Raw genomic sequence first — 15477 nt, forward strand, 5'->3', positions numbered from 1 at the left:
AAAACCCGGGTCTGTCCAAGACCCAGACAGCAAACCATGATATCAGAGGCTGAGAGGTAAATAAATACTTTTATTTCTATTCTCAACAGTGCCCGGCACGTAGTGAGCTTGCTGAATACCAACCTTTATCAAACCGTGGACCTGGTGGCAACGTCCCAGATACGTCACTGGGAATCTCTGCCATAACATTCCTCCATGAGACCTTGCACGGTGTTCTCATCCCTCTGAGACTCAAAGCGTTTCCATTTCTCAAATGATAGTTTCTCCTGGGCATAAGTTAAGTAAAGTAGATCTCACAAGACTGTTAATTACCCGTCCTTCCTGGTTCCTTCACTTCTCATTTCCAACTCATCTCTATTTTTTTCCTATCTTCCAGCACCTCTTTCCTGCATTTTCTTAGGGTATCTCCTTGACTCTTGTGGCTAGAAAAAGTTTGCTGGGCCCTTATTGGGTTATTCCTTTTCCATAATTCACAGGCCAGACCTGTTTTACTCTCTGTATCTGAAGACTTATTTTATTTTTTATTTATTTTTACATTTTTTAATGTTGATTTATTTTTGAGAGTGAGAGAGAGAGAGAGAGAGAGAGAGAGAATCCAAAGCAGGCCCCAGGCTCCGAGCCGTCAGCACAGAGCCCAACGTGGGGCTCCAACCCACCAACTGTGAGATCATGACCTGACCCAAAGCCAGATGCTTAACCAACTGAGCCACCCAGGTGTCCCTCTGAAGAATTATCTTAGACCAAATATAATGATGGGGAAAGCAATATCGGATTTACATTCATTCAAAACAACTAGGCAAAGGGCACCTGGGTGGTTCAGTCGGTTACGTGTCCGTCTCTTGGTTTCGGCTCAGGTCACGATCTCACGGTTCACGACCTCGAGCCCCGCATCAGGCTCCGTGCTGACAGAGCAGAGCCTGCTTGGGATTCTGTCTCTCTCCCTCTCTCTCTGTCCCTTTCCTGCTCATGCTCTCTCTCTCTCTCTCTCTCTCTCAAAATAAATAAGTACACTTAAAAAAAAAACAGAAAGAAAAACAAAACAACCAGGCAAAATTCAAGGCAGTGTGTACATTACTTTGAAGCGACTACCAGACACATCCCTTGAAATTGCAGGATTTTATATAGTACTTAATCCACGTACTGTGATTTCATGCCACCATAGTCCACTGAGGAAAGTTTCTACTCACTGTCCCCACCAACATTTGCAAAACATCTCCTATAGGTAGGATTCAGTGGCCGACAAGGGTAGATGCAGTCCCTGCCCTCAGGGAGCTACATCGTATAGCAGCGAAGGCCTGCAAAAACCAATGTACTCTGGCATTTTCTTGTTCACGCGTTATGAAAACAGCACTCCTGATGAGGGCCAACTGGGCTGCTCCTTATCTGGGAGAGAATGATGGCAGCCTGGCCTAGCACAGAGGGACTGGGCCGTTGATGGATCTGGGACCTCTTTCTCTCCTAATCTCCATCCGTTTTTCCGTGACATGAATTCATTCTGACCCAATTTACAGAAGAGTGACCCACTGTGTTTTTACCTCAGTCATGTCTTCCTGGCCCCCTGCCAGGAAGGCAACCAGGTCTCTGCCTCTTGATGAACCACACATTCATGTATCACACAATTCTCTTTTTACCCGAGACCCCTGAAATCCAGGAGGATCTCTTGATTTCAGAGACTCGTTGAATGCACCCCACAGGTTTATGGAATCAGAGATATAGAAGGCACCATGGGTGGTGTTTTAGTTTGGTTGTGCTCTTGTTGCCAAAATCCTTTTTGCAACACCCAAACCATTGAGTACTCTTCAATACCTTCCAGAATGCTCACATTGGTTCATGAGTACGGACTTCCTCTCCTGGAGAGCTGTAATTTTGCAAAAATCTTACCTTTGCAGTCTCTACCAACAGCCCAAGGTGACCTGGCTTTATACCAACATGATGGGAGACTTGTCTTTCTTTCGAATGATAGCCCTTCAACTATTTATACAGTTTTCAAGTTTTCTTTCCGTATTTTTTTTTCCCCATGTGAAACATTTTCAATACATTTTACATGTGACCTGGTTCCCAAACGTTTCTGTACCTTGTCCTTCTTTGAATGTATTTCACTCACTGGCATTACCCAAATTAATTCCAGGCCTCCAAATCTGGTTTGACTAATATGGAAGAAAGTCAATTTATCCCCTTTGTAATCAGAAATTGTGCTTTTATTAATTTAAACTAAAATTGTATTCATTGTTGTGGTAGCCAAAGCACTCAGTTATGTTATGGTGAGACATCTCTCACCTATTCTATAATTGTGCAACTGGGTTTTTGAACCCAATTACCAAGGTTTACATTTGCCTCTGTCTTGACTGAAGTATGACATATACAGGCTCTATGGAAGGAAAATGAGGAAAAGGTATTTACATCATTGAGCCCTTACTTTGCCAGGCACCGTGACAGATGTTTTATATACATGATCTCATTTAATCCATTTAATTACCCTTAGAGACAGGTGTTATTATTACACTTTTCTTAAGAAGGAAACTGAGGCTCAGAGAGATTAAACAATTAACCTAAGGTCGTGTAAATAGTAAATGGCTCAGACAACTACCATTGACTCCCCCAACCTACTACCGGCCCCCACCTACTGAATCCTCAGTTTTCAAAAGGGAATTTGAAATAGAGTTTATAATGGGAAAAAGAGAATAAATTCTTATGTTGTTAATTATGTTATAGGGAATCTCTTTTAAAGGAAAATCCGACCAGATGACCCACCTGCCTCCTGCTCAATACCTTGCAATGCCTACCTGTTCACTTGGAATCAAATCCAAAATCTTGACCAGAGGATACTCCAGGGCTTTGTGAACTATAGCCCACAGATCAAATCCAACCCCTCACCTATTGTTGCAAGTAAAGCTCTATTGGAACACAGTCACGTCCACCGGCGTACAGATCATGTACACTGCTTTCCCGCTATGACAGCACTATTGGGCAGTGGGAATAGAGATCATGGTCTGCAAAGTCTAAAATATTTATTAGCTGACCTTTTACTGACCCTTTATCTATATCTAGCTCTTGCCTGTTTCTGTGACTTCATTTCTTGCCATTACTCTCCTTTTTCCCCATGACCCATCCCTCTGCCTTCTTTCTCATTCTCAAATCTGTCAAGCTCTTTGCTACTTAAGGGCCCTTGCTCGTGCTACTTTCCTGGCCTAAAGCACCCTTTCATCAGAATTTTCCATTTTTCCTTTCCATCTTTCAGTTCTCGGCTCAAATGTCACCTTCCCCAAGGGACCTGGCCACCCTACATGGAGAGGTCCACAGTCAATCTCCCATTATCCTGTCTGTTGTAATACCATCGATTTCTGGATGCATCTTTGTCATTTGTGTGTTCAACTTTGACTAAGGCTTTGAACTTGGTTTTCTTTCCAGCTTATCTCTGGTACCTAGAAAAGTGATGCATAACAGGAGCTCGATAACTATTGATGAATTCATTGGTAGAGTAAGCTGTTTTCATTCCCCCCAGGTTCTCAGGTGGGAAGTGAATATTAGGGATTAAGAAGCAAGAAAGTCATCAATTGCTCTGTAATTTTTTTTTAATTTTTTTCTCAACGTTTATTTATTTTTGGGACAGAGAGAGACAGAGCATGAACGGGGGAGGGGCAGAGAGAGAGGGAGACACAGAATCGGAAACAGGCTCCAGGCTCTGAGCCATCAGCCCGGAGCCCGACGCGGGGCTCGAACTCACGGACCGCGAGATCGTGACCTGAGCTGAAGTCGGACGCTTAACCGACTGCGCCACCCAGGCGCCCCAATTCCTCTGTAATTAAATAATCAACTAAGTGAACACACGATGAGCATTCAGCTAGGAGCTGGGGACTCCAAAACTAATAAGATAAAGAGCTCACAAGAAAAAGGATGGAAATGGGGCACCTGGATGGCTCAGTCAGTTGAGGGTCCAACTTCAGCTCAGGCCATGATGTCCCAGGTCATGGGTTCAGACCCTGAGTTGGGCTCTGCGCTGACGGTGGGGAGCCCGCTTGGGATTCTCTCTCTCTGCTCCTCCCCCATTTACGCTCTTTCTCTCTCAAAATAAATACGTAAACTTAAAAAAAAAAAAAAAAGGAAAAGGACAGAAGTAACGTAATTAAACCAACAATAGTAGTATTGAGGGTTGAGCTAGAGGTGTGCACGGGGTGCTATAAAAATACAGAAGATGGGGAAGGAAGCAGCCTAGCCAAGGGGAAGATTGTTGAGGCACAGAGAAGGGCCAAGGCAAGAACATGGAGATATGAAACAGATTCATGTTTCAGGGCCACCGCAAGTTGGTTGGGTGTGACCAGGTTTGGACGTGGGTAGGTAGATGGCAGAGAATTAGTTGAGAGATAAGCAGGGGTGTAGAATCTCAAGGAATTTTAGCCAGGATAATGACAAGAGCAGTAGTGTGCTTAAACAAAGGCGTTCCTTCCCCTGCACCAACCCAGGTTTTTGATTTTTGCTGTCAAAATCCAGAAAAACAGGCAGAACAGTCTGGAGTCTCTTGTTTCACCCACTGCACGGGACATCAAAGCCCAAGCTACGGTTAAGGCAGTGGTGATAAAGGCAGAGAGACGGATGGAAATGGCTATGAGGTGACTCTAGACCTCTGTTCTCTGTCTCTGGTGACAAGGTGAGTAGTGGTGCCATTGAACACACTGGAATGCAGGAACATGCTTAGTAGCACTTGACTACAAGTGTAACCTATAATACGAAACAGCATAGCCTGTGCGATGTGATCAAAATGCAGCTTGATTTTCCCCTTTACTGGCTCTCTAGGCTTTATGTAGGAGCTGGGGTCTTCCCTTGGCCCTGAGTGATCATTGGGAGTGGGATTGGGGTTGGGCGGAATGAGGACAAGACTCGTCCCAACATTCTCAGAAGATAAAAAGTTCTCTGGTTCTATACCTATAAAGTAATAATAATTTTTACAAGTCATTTCAGTCATTGCAATGTCCCATTCCAGGAAACACATAAATTGGCTTAAAATTATATCTTCTTCCCTGGGCGCCTGGGTGTTTCAGTTCGTTGAGTGTCTGACTCTTGATTTCAGCTCAGGTCATGATCCAAGGGTCGTTGAGATCGAGCCCCGAGTGGGGCTCCACACTGAGCGTGGAGCCTGCTTGGGATGGTCTCTCTCTTTCCCTCTGCCCCTCCTCCACACGTGCATGCTTGGTCTCTAAATAAATAAACATGATATCTTCTCCCTTCCTCACCTTATGACTTGGGAAGCAGGGTAGTCTTACCCTTCTTCGCACACTTCCTTATCTGCCCAACAGAGTCCACAGGGATGGGACAAACAGGGGAGGAAAGGGAGAGAAACATTTATTGGGATGGCATCACATGTCAGGTCCTGGTAGATGGTCAAAGCTTATCTCTGGTGGGCCAGGCACTTGATCAGAGCTGACTTTTTCCCCTGGGCCACCCTCATGGCTTCTCATTTAGGCAGCTGTCTTGACCCAGGGATATATGTTATCATTAACACAGGTGGTTTTCAACTCCTAGCCCACTGCTCAGCATGCTCAGAACACCTCCAGCCTCTTCCTGTGAGGTCTTGCCCCAGAAGATGACTCTGCTAAAAGGAGCCAAGAAGATCCCCTGCTTGGTCTCTGACCCAGGGAACCACATCAGGTGGGTGGAGACATATCATTTACCCAGGAGAAGTCACCACTTCTCACATCCCAGCTGACTTACCTAGACTCTTGAGTCGGGCACCATTTCTCTGGGTTTCTTGACTGTAAGAATGCATTTCAAAGCTTTGCGAGCAACATCTTTTAAAGCCCTGTTTGCTTAACTCAAAGATACTGGATAACACCACCATATGGAGACCATACTATGCTATGGAGACCATAGCATCAACTCCCCAGAAGCACCTTCACAGATTTCCTTTTCTTTTTCCGACTCTGACCCTCCCTTATTTTACTGAAGTAAAAATTAAAACAAAAACAAACACAAAACTTTACATACCCTGAAACGCACAGATCTTAAGTGTGTAAGTCTGTACTTTTTGATCAATGTATTCATCTGAGCAACCACCACCCCAATCAGATTAGAGAATGTAACCATCACCCTCACAGAACCATCACCCTCAGTCAATCCCCAATTCCCATGGACAATCACTCGTCTGACCTCCATCACCACACATTACATCTGCTTGTTCTTAAGCTTCATATACATGGAATGACACGATACGTAACTATTTATGTCTGGCGTCTTTTGCTCATCACGGTTCTGTTCTATTTCTATGGAACCCATCAATGTTGCATGTGTCAATAGTTGATTCTTTTCTCTTGCTGAATAGTATTACCTCGTATCAATATGCAACGAGTTTATCTATCTTTCTACTGAGGGACATGTGGATTTGATCTAGTTTGAGACTACTGTGAATAAAGCTGATAGAAATCTCTCTTGGGCAAATATCTAGAAATGTTATCGCTGTGTCGTAGAGCAGATAAATGCTCAACTTTGTAAGAAACTTCCAAACCATTTTCCAAAGTGCATAAATCGCCAGACGCTCGCTCCCACACGAAACATGGAGAATTCCAGTTCCTCTCTATCAATAGCAACATTTGTTGTCAGAGTTTAAAATTTTGACACCTATTTTTGTGAAATGGCTATCCGTGTTTTTAGTTTGCATTCCCCACGAGCCCTCTTCCTCAGTGCCCTACGTCATGCTCTCGTACGTTCTTCTGCGGTACAGAATTAACGTGACATCAGATCTGACGACCCCCTACACTCTTTGGGAACCCAGATATTTATTTCCTTTCCTTGGATGGGAAAAGTTTAGGTATCCGTTTTTCTTATGACTTTTCATTTTGCAGCTGCCTCTGCACTGTATGAATCCAGCGAGAACCACATGAGGCGTGCCAAGCATGTAGGGGGGCCAGTTGTACTGGTTCTCTCTGGGTCCAGCTGCCGGACAAATAAGGCTGGGAATCCAGGACTATCTAACAGGAAACTCCCAGCTCTTTTGTGGGCAGCTTGGGAGACAGAGGAAGTGAAGATAATGGAAGGGAAAGTTCAAGCCCAAATAAACATCTGAACTTCTAGGTGGTGCTTATTCAAGTTAAGTTCAATTTTCTCACCTGTGGGAACCCACATTTTTTCAGATAAAGGACCTTATAGGAACACAACATTTGCAGAGCATTTTCATTTTATGGCTCAAAGCCCCTGGAAAGACAAGAGTTGCTCCTGTTCTGGGGGTCCTTCGTCTCTATAAATTCATGGGAGAAAAGAGCACTCTCTTGGAGGGTTCCCCAAAGCAGAGATAGAGAAAAAAGCCTGGAGCTTCATTTCCCCTTATGCCCGAAGCCCCTGAACCCCAGAATGGCCATGCAGTAGTCCTGTCTCCCGGTCAACAGAACTACCTCCCTCCAGAGCCAATTTTGAAAGTCCCTGAAATTTCTGAAGCCCTCACTGAACATGAGCACACATCTGACCTCTGCGTTGATTTCATCACCCAGCTGGCCCCTGTCTGAACCTCTGCCTCCATGGAGAATTCTTGAAATCCATCCTATTCTCCACCTGCAGCTGTTTCCTGGGATTTGAAAAAAAAAAAAAAAAAAAAAAAAAAAGATATGCCCCTGTTCCTAGATTCCCTATTCCCACCAAGACTCTTTCACGTCCAGCTTTCATCTGTGTTATCTGGTACTTTCGATTCGGCCATGGTGCCAGTGGTTAACTACTGAAACCAAGTCTGCATTCACACCAGACGGCAAGATTGACATGGCAGGAAAGTAACTTGAGCCAACGGAGTATCAGAAACCAGCCGTGAGCAGTAACCGATCGATAGACATGAGGGCAAATGAAATTCAGCCGTCCAGCTAGAGGCCAGCACCCACAGCTATTCATCAAAATGGCCCTCGCGGACACACAGTGTGGAGAGAACTATCTTGCTCTGATCTATTCAGCCACATTGCTCAAGAGGCCATAATCACTGAGACGACAAATGTTTCATGCTCATCTACCACCTGGCAAGCTCAATGCTGGGAGCTGGTGGTACAAAGAGACCCCACACCTGGTAAGGAGAGATCTGCATTAACAAGTAATTTTAATAAATCATGGAGTTATGGTCCTGGATTAAACACAGTGAGGGAGTTAAGGGAATAAAGAGCTTATGGTCAGGTGTTCCTTAGCCTCTAAAATTCATCACCTGAACGTGTACTGCTTTTAACTACCCAAAGAAAAATAAAAGATTACTTAATAAATAAATAAACTGATCACCTGGGAGGGGAGGAATCAATAGCCTGATTTACAGAGCCACCTTCCGTTTGGTTAGCATCTAGATTATCCTACCTGGCAAGGTTATGCTTGACGACAACCCCAGTGGTTTAATTGAAACTGTAATTACGATGCCTTACTGATGGTGGGTGGTGGGGAAGAGGTGACAGACTCCTCACTTTCCCAGCAACTCTGTCTATTCTGATGCGATATCTACCTCCTTCCTCCAAGTGGCCACATTCTTCACTCTTGATTTCTCAGAGCTACCCAGCCCAAAAGTCCCCCTGGAGAAAGAGTCCAGTGGTTCTCGAAAGGGAGCCAATAGTTCTGTCTAAAATGTCTTTACTGCTCACTCCCTGCAACATCCTGGTCCATCGTCGACAGAAACGATACGCTGTGCTAACCTTCTGTTGACTTTATGTGCCAAGGGCCTGACGAAAAACAGCTTTAAACAAAGTTGACATAGCCAGATTTATCTCAAATTTACATGAGCTCAAAGAAAGAACAGCCACGCTGCACAGACAGACGGTTAACTACCACCAGCAGCAGCGGGGAAGACTGTTTGCACATCTTCCTCTCTGATACTTAACAGATAATTCAACCTTCATTTCGGTTGAAGTGAAGATGGAGAAAGGGTGTAGGAGCAACGTCTATGCCGAGGACACCAATCTTGGTGATACCCACCCTGCCTGGGAGAAGAATCTTGACAGCCTGTAACCCCCCTCGGGCGGGGACCCACCCCACAAGCTGCTGTTGTCCCGCCACAGCTGTTTCCGTTTTTTATTACGATTTTCTCCGCCTTTCATTTTTCAGGCCAAGGAGAAGCTCAGGGGGCCCATCTGTTTCTCTCTTGCCCTTTTCCCTGTTCCCAGAAGCAAAGCACACACATGCATGCATGCACACGCACTCCACACCAGGCCGCCACAAACTCCTCTCGGGACAATGAAGAGAGGAACCAGAAGGGAACACTACCCACCCAGTCCACACCCCAGGGACCCGCAGGGAGAGGCAACAGGAGGAGAGGAGGGGGTGCTCTCAGAAAGCCGGAAAGGAAGAGTGGATGGTGACAAGGGCAGCAGATACAGAAGCAAAACCTCATTAAAGCAACAGGTTTTCTCCCGAGGAGAACATTCTGTCTTGTTTTTGTTTTTACTTAAACTTTCCTGTTCAAAACAAAACACAAAAAAACAAAACACCAGGCCTGGTAGTTCAAGCCTGCAGTGCAAATTCACTCGTGTCCAGAAAGCCTAAGAGAAATGGTCCCATTGAGCTTAGGAAGAGTTACAAACTAATGAAAAGAGCAACTTTGCCGTCAAGATGGGACAAAATAGTGGTGTTTCCTGAATCACTGAAATCATCATCAGAAAGCTTAAGCCTGAGGGGCCCTGGCTTTGGGTCTGGCTGGGCATAGGACCCCGCTTCCTGATAAATGACAACTGTCGATTGGAAAACCTCCCGAAATGCACAACCTTAAATCCAGAGCTTCGGCATCTGCAGTTTTGTTTTGGTTTTTCGTTGACGAGTGCGCTTAGGAGCAGCTGCCAGGACAGTGCAGGCCTCAGGTCTCATCAGTGCAAACTCTGAGGAGCCTCCAGATGGCGTGCGAAGGCGAGCCAGCGGTGAAGGTATGGCAGGCAGGGCAACGCCTGAACGCCAAGCAACCGAAATGGGCAAGGGGTGACTACATCTCACACGAGGCACGTGCCCGTGGACTGGGGTGAGGCAAGGTCTATCCAAGCTTAAAGTGGACCAGAGGGAGTAAGTGAGCCTGGAGAGGGGAAGACCGAGTTGACTCATTGGATTTTCCCAATAACTTCCAGGGTCTTTTCAAAGCCCACATGAGATCATACCTGGCATATTGTGCCACACCAAGAGACGGGCTTCCATCTGTCTTCATGACTTGTCCACCATGTTGTTGTACTAGCCTTCAATGCCACTTCACACTAACTCCCTTCTGTGTGTCCATACGTCCCTAATCCCAGAGCACGGCCCTAGTTATTCACCATGATGGTCTCACCTACTCAGGCCAACAGTTCCACTGGCCCTCTCTTATTTGGATGATAAAATCCCAAAACTGAGCTTGCCCCATCACCCCTTGCCTTTCTCACCCCCTTCCACTCCATTCTCTTTCTATTGCCCTTGTGTTTTCACCAGCCTCAGGCTCTTGCTTCTTCCCCTGTTTCTGTTTAGCTCATGCTTTTCCTTCCCTCAAAATGCCTTTCCCCATTGCCTTCCGCCCAGCTCTGTCCGTCTCAACAGCTTAGCGCTTCCCGAGTCTCTCCCGCTTCCTGCGCACACTCAAGTTAAAGGATCTCTCCCTCCTCCAAACTAGCAAAGTGTATTGAAGGGACTGTCCTATTTGATCAAATCTATAAGATGCCACTGATTGAAAGACAAGACGTGCATCTTCACATCAATGAACCAAATATGTATTCCAAAACCTATTCTTTTCTGTACATTTAACCTGTATCACAGTTACTGTGTTTGGGTTTTCTGTCTTTCTGAATGCAGTCTTCTTAAAGGCACGGCCTCTAAGTGACCTACTTCTGCACTGCTCCTCAAACCTAGCACAGAGCTGAAGTCGTATTCACATGCACATATTCAGATGTGCATAAAACCTGGCAGGAAGAACGAATAAATACTCCAGACTGTATGCATCCTTGTGAAAATAGTCAATTCATTAGCCTTTGTAGTTAAAAATGTACACTTGCAGGGCACCTGGGTGGCTCAGCCAGTTAAGCATCCCACGTCGGCTCAGGTTATGATCTCACGGTTCGTGAGTTCGAGCCCCACGTCAGGCTCTGTGCTGACAGCTCGGAGTCTGAAGCCTGCTTTGGACTCTGTGTCCCCCTCTCGCTCTCTGCCCCTCCCCCCCCCCGTCTCTCTCTTTCTCTCTCTTTCCAAGATAAACATTAAAAAATATTTTTTAAATAAAAAAATGTACACTTGCATATTTTAATGGCTTAACTCATACATTTCAAAATGTGAACTGATGCTGAACAAAATACAGAAATTTATACAAGTTAATGAGGAAGAGCAAAAATAAAAAATTAGAAAGTGTCCAAACATATTGCCCTGAGCATCCATTAAGTGCAGAAGCTCTACAGACCACCTGATGGATGCATTTGGTTGTGATTCTCACACAGCCCCAGGGAGCGGGTGTCAGGGGCTCCGCTTGACAGACGAGCACCCCTCTGTTCATCTGTCCAGGGTCAGGCCCCACCTTGGACATGGCTGAGGCAGAATTTGAACCTGCTTTATCTTGATGCCAAAGGCTGAGCTCAAGGATTTCTGAACAATGCCTAGTCTACTTCTCTCGTCAGAGAAGCAAAATGTATTCACTCTCCTGGAAAGGAGCAAATCTCACCGCCCGGCCAGAAGCTGCTCTCCCGCCCCTCAAGGAAGGAATCAGGGCACCTCGGGATATGATTCCAAGGGAGGCCGTGAGAGGCCGTGAGAGGCCATGCGGGGAGTCCTGGAGTCTTTCTCCCTCTTGAGAGCGAGAAAGCAGCAAGGATCATCCCATTTGTCTCTCTGGAAGTTGCAGACAGGAAGACAAAGCGAAGAAGCAACAGCCTGAAGTGTGCTGGCCTGGGTCTTCTGGGGAGCAGAAGCTGAGAGAAGATGAAGTGTGTAAAGGCTTTGTGAGGGGAAATGCTTGTGTGAGCGGAGAGGGGGAGGAAACTGAGATGCAGGGAGAGCCATCCAACCGCAATGCAAGCCTGACCCTGAGTGAAGGAGAGGTAAAAGCATCCTAGCCCGCTGAGGGAGGCCCAATGGGAATTGTCCGGCCAAAGGAGGCCTCCACAGGGATGCCGAGAGCAAGGCTCTCTTAGCACCGCGTCTTCGTCTTCAGCCCTTGGCCAGGAGCAGCCCCGGGGGAGGCCTGGCTTCTGCACCAAGAAAGGGGGTGGGCTCCACAGAGCAGTAGAGGCCTTTGGTCAACACTCCCTGCAGGTGGAGGTGCCTTCTCAGCGGGAGAACGGGAAGGGGGATTCTCAGTGCAACTGAAGTCGACAGTCAGCAGGCATGTTGTGGCTGCATGGTTGGTGAAGAAAGGGATAAGGCCAGCTCACTCCATGAGCTGAAGAAGCCTTCAAAACTATGTTCAGGGGCACCTTGGTGGCTCAGTGCGTTGAGTGATCAACTCTGGATTTCCGTTCAGGTCATGGTCTCACGGTGCGTGAGTTCAAGCCCTGTATTGGGCTCACAGAGCAGAGCTGCTTGGGATTCTCTCTCTCTCTCTGATCCTCCCCTGCTCATGTTTGCTCTCTCTCCTTCTCTCTCTCTCTCTCTCTCTCTCAAAACAAATAAATAAACATTTTTACAAAACCCTATATTCAGAGCCACTCTTCTCAACTGTTCTATGGGTCCAAGTAACTACTATTCACACTGGACAAGGTGTTTTCCCCTTAGCTACTTGGCTACATGTGGGGCACAGCAAGAGACCCTCAATTTTCACCACTATGGTGTTTCAGCTTTTCTTTTTACCTATAAAAAATGCCATACACATTGTGAACAATGAACGCATTGCAGATGCATAGAAATACGTAGAAGAATCCGCACACCCCCATCCCCAGTGGATACCCTCATCTACCACACACGTGTGCCCTTCCATCGCATGTGTGTCCCGGAAATGAAAGAGGGAGAATAGGGCAACCTGATTTACTGGATCTCTACGTACTTAGCACCTTGTACTGAACACCTGTCTCATGTTTCCTCCTGATGATCCAATGAGAGGGCCCATTTGCCCCATTTTCCGGGTATTCAGTGTGGAAGCAGCAGTCAGAAGAACCACTGAGGCATCTGAGGATCAGGTAGGCCAAGGAGCTGACAGGAGAGGATCAGCGGCCAGATCCTCATTAGGACTCTAAGCTCCTGGGCGGTGAGATGACAGCTCACACTGCTGCTAATCTGTCCTCTCTCCCAAAGATTATACCAGAAAGCATCCCTCAACAAGATACCCTGTATGAACTCTGGAAAGGGCTTCCACACTCGCCCCAACACAGATTGGGTTTCTCCCTTCCACAACGGCCGACATTGCACTTTGACTCAGAATTCGAGAGAGAAGAAAGGTCTACCGGTGCATCCACTTAAAATAAATTGCCTGTCTTACCTTTCAGTTGCTAAAATAAAACAGCATATCAGAAAGTTGTGCGGAGTTCCCATGACTGCAGCATATAAACACGCCATCCCACGACCCTGGAACTGGAGTCCTACTCTCAACTTGACTGTGTGTGCTTTGAACAAACAGATGCTATCCCAGAAGGGAAGAACATAATGCCTCCAGAGATGCTAAACCTGGGCCATGTTTACTTTTGATCATCTCTGTTTATAGGGCGGTGAGATCGGCCCACTGGGCTTTATTTTCTACCTAAGGGATTGTTACCCTGAGTTGCTGGGGCTCTGAGTTCCTTATCGCCCCCAGTGGTCTCAAGTCATAAATTTCAAGCCACTATTAACTTGGCCAGACAGATTTTTAAGACTCCTATAGACAGCATACAATTAACCATCTCCTGTCAGCTGGAAAATCAGCTCGATGGCCATTCAAGTTCATGTCCAAACTCCTTTACATTAAGGAAGGCTTAGAAAAGTTCCTTGAGTCTCACAACTAGAATCTCTTTGAAGCTATGGATGCAGGAAAAAGTCCAGAATGGGAGATAGAGCTGGCCATGAGGAGGAAGGACAAGTGTCATATATGCATATGGGCTAGGATTTTTAAAAACTCTGTTCTTTCGAAGTATTCGGAAAGAAGGAAAACAATGCTCCAAGAGGGGTCATCTTGCGTGTGTGTCCGGTTCATCTTGGCTTTGCTGGGACTACTGATGGAAACTATCTTAGTTCTTTCAGGCTTCTGTAACAGAATACCACCACCACAACAGAAACTCCTATCTCATAGTTCCTGGGGCAGGGAAGTTCAAGATCAAAGCTCCAGCAGATTCTGTGTCTGGTGAGAGCCCACTTTTCTGGTTCATAGATCCTGTCTTCTCCCTGTGTCCTCATAGGGCAGAAGGGAGCTAGGGAGCTCTCTGGGGCATCTTTTATAAAGTCACTGATCTCCTTCATGAGGGCTTCACTGTCATGACCTAGTCACCTCCCAAAGCCCCAAAGGGTGGGGGAGTGGGGGGACACGAACATTCATTCAGTCTGTAACAGAAACACATCAATGTCCATGCACCCAGGACAGGGGCTCTAATGAGATGATTTCATTAGTACACATGATTATTTTAACCATATTTGAAACTTAGGTGTGTCAAGAATTAAAAAGTAAAAATATCATAAAATAACAAAATAAAAGAAACCATACGGAGATTTCCTCTGATTTAGGAAGGAATTTTCAACCCTCTAAAAACCAGACACCAACACAGGGTTGCTGTGCTTTCTCTTCCTTTGTCTGGAAATGACAATATTAACAATGAGACCTAGCAATTTAAAGATCTCCAAAGGAAAAAGAAAAAAGAATTGCTAAGTCTTGAAATTCCAGTAGAACACGGTCTGGGTCTTGAACTTGTACCTTTCATGAGAAATCTGTTTAAAAAAAATTTTTTTAATGTTTATTTATTTTTGAGAGACAGATTGACAGAGTGTGAGCGGGGGGGGGGGGGGAGGGCAGAGAGAGAGGGAGACACAGAATCCAAAGCAGGCTCCAGGCTCTGAGCTGTCAGCACAGAGCCCGACGTGGGGCTTGAACTCACAAACCATGAGATCATGACCGAAGCTGAAGTCAGATGCTCAACCGACTGACCCACCCAGGTGCCCCTCATGGGAAATCTGTTTAAAGGCAGGTTGTGACTTTCTACCTGGGGTTGCTAATCTGTTCTGCCTCCAGATCAAGTAAGAACAACGCCTTTTCCCAAAATGGAGCCTGGGTTTGAGTTTGAATTTTGTCATCCATTTCTTTTGCCTCCCTCCATGGGTCTTTTTTCATGATGGCTGGGCCAGTGGCCACCTTTCCCTCTGTCTGCAACCCAGCTGCTCAAGAACAAGTGTATGACAGGGGCCCGAGGAGATGATGAGCAGGGGCTGGGGGAAATGAAGGAGAGCAAAACACGTGTAAAGTCTGGAAGCAATTAGATCAGGGTTGTCTTTCTGTCCGCAAATGGGAATCAAAGTTATTATTTATACTGTTGTTCAGCTAGATGTTAACTGAAGCTGTATCAAAGCCTGCTTAATGTATAACAGAGCTGCTAGGTGAAAAGATACATTACAAACTCCAAACAAAGCTACAAATGAAGGCTTGGAAAA

Source organism: Prionailurus viverrinus, chromosome E1 (genome assembly GCF_022837055.1).
Source record: "Prionailurus viverrinus isolate Anna chromosome E1, UM_Priviv_1.0, whole genome shotgun sequence".
In the NCBI taxonomy this organism is placed as follows: domain Eukaryota; kingdom Metazoa; phylum Chordata; class Mammalia; order Carnivora; family Felidae; genus Prionailurus; species Prionailurus viverrinus.